The 2297-nt window shown below is 42.9% G+C and overlaps 1 pseudogene; it reads left to right on the top strand.

Annotated features, from left to right (window-relative positions):
• The first annotated feature begins 1059 nt into the window (after nt 1-1059).
• On the top strand, nt 1060-1902 carry LOC101552962 (small nuclear ribonucleoprotein E-like; annotated as a pseudogene).
• The last annotated feature ends 395 nt before the right edge of the window (nt 1903-2297 follow it).

Genomic DNA, 2297 nt, shown 5'->3' with positions numbered 1-2297 from the left:
GGAAGCACCCAAGAAAAATTCAGGGAGTCCCAGAAGACACCTGGCCCTACTGTGTGGATCTGACTGGTCAATGTTCGTCCTGATTATGTGGGGAACCATTCAGGCCACACACAGTGAGTTTTAAGTGACTGCGAAGTGCCAGGGGTTGAACTCAAGGCCTGGCACATCCAAGTCATATGTTCCAGTCCTCTGAGCTATCTCCTCAGTTCCTTTACTTCAATTCTTAACAAGTGCACATTCTACCAACATTTTCTTCCTTTCACTTATTGATGAATATGGAAAGAGGGAACTCTAGGTGGCTCTATCTTTCCCTTTCCTATTATGTCATCATTTTTAGCATAAGTGGTAGCTAACACAAGAAAACAGCATGAGAGAAAAAAACTTCAATGGATTCCTTGGGTCTTAGAAGCTTATTTCATTGTTTCTGTATTAGAAGTGAGTTTTTTACTCAATCTGAGCCTTGCTAAATAATCTACATATGGTAGATCCTCCAGAATTCTCTGCTTATGGGGCATCCTAAGTGCTATATGCAAAGAAAGAGGCAAACAAAGGCAACTGTCATTATGTCATTATGTTTTCCCTTTGGTCAAGCTCATAATCCATTGCCACACTGAGCATGATTTAGAAAATTAAAATTCAAAGATAAAATTATTAATATTTTTACAACAGCAATGGCAGAATATTAAAGTAGAGATGTATGTGTGTGTTGGAGTGTGGGATCTCTGTGATTGTACAGGTCACTTGTCCATGAACTGGCCCTGCTTTTGAATTACTAAGGTAATAGCCAGATTTCTTCCCATGATGAAGTAACAATCAATGGTCTTGGATATTCCTCTGTAAGGAGTGGTAGTATTTTTTAGCTAATGGAAAAGTTTCCCATTCAGGAAGAACTGTATAATGACACACACTCACACAAAAATCCTTTGAGTTCATTCCTAGCATAGTCAGATTAAGATCAAGTTGGCAAATATTTTGCTAAAGCATCCACAGTGATTTTTCATCCTTCACAATACAATAGTTTGTTGTCAGCCCAGGAGCCAGTCTTTGTGAACTCTCACCATGGCGTAGTGTGGCCAGGGCCAGAAAATGCAGAAGGTGATGGTGCAGCCCATCAACATCATCTTCAGATACTTGCAAAGTCGATCTCGGATTCATGATCATGATCACTAAATCCCATTAATCGTCGATTTCTTGAGCAGGCTCGGTAACCTCTTCATTCGTCCTTTCCCTAGGATCTTAGAAGTCTCTCTCGATGCAGCCCTCCCAATGATGTAGCACTGGAGGCTCTTTCAGGGTCAGGGGAATGAGATCCAGCTTGTTACTGGATTTAGCATATAAATACACCATGGGAAGCTTGCAAGGCTGCCCCATGTGGGCAGGAAACTCTTAGAAGCTTGCCAGTTTCTCCCAGAGGGAGAAGTAGGCTACAAGATATCAAGAGGCTGCATGCTTCTCAGAGCTTGCTTTTAAGTCCCTGAATGTTGGCCGTTGAGGGGATTACACACACCTGGGTTCCTCTGCCGGTACCTTCATGCGTGAGGCATGATCGAATGTGTGGAGAAGGGCCTCAAGCATGGCTGTGGCTAGGTTCCGGTGGTCTTCAGCTGCCGGGAGCTCTGCTTGGGGCGGGGAGGGAAGCTAGAGCCCATCCTTTCCGAGGGGCCCCAGGGAAGACAGCCAGTCGTGAGGGCAAGAGACTCTCTGATTCTCGGATTCAGGTGTGGCTTTATGAGCAAGTGAATATGTGGATAGAGGGCTGCATCATTGGCTCTGATGAGTATATGAACCTCGTGTTAGATGATGCAGAAGAGATTCAACTCAAAAACAAAGTTAAGAAAACAACTGGGTCGGATCATGCTCAGAAGAGATAATATTACTCTGCTCCAGAGTGTCTCCAACTAGAAACCATGGCTGAAGGGAGAAATCATTGAGAAGATGCTGCAGTTTGTTTTTTAGGTGTTTCTTTGGGGAATGTAATTTTAAAACCTTTGTTCATATTGTTTGGATCACTGTCATGTTAATACATGTTAATGACAATAAATGCTGGGGATTGTTTATAAAAAAAAAACAATAGTTTGTTGTCACTACCATTTCTAGTCAACATACAATATATACATATATATTGTTTTTTGTTTTGGGGGGCCACTCCGGTGGTTTTCAGGGTTCACTTATGGCTCTATATTCAGGTATCACTCATGGTCGGGCTTGAAGGACCATATGGGGTGCCAGCGATCAAACCCAGGTCAGCCATGTGCAAAGCAAGTGGCCAAACCCATTATACTATCACTCCAACACCA

Source organism: Sorex araneus, chromosome 2 (assembly GCF_027595985.1).
Source record: "Sorex araneus isolate mSorAra2 chromosome 2, mSorAra2.pri, whole genome shotgun sequence".
NCBI classification, from domain to species: Eukaryota; Metazoa; Chordata; class Mammalia; order Eulipotyphla; family Soricidae; genus Sorex; species Sorex araneus.
Note: the sequence above shows the minus strand (reverse complement) of the source record. Positions and strands in the feature narration are given on the sequence as shown.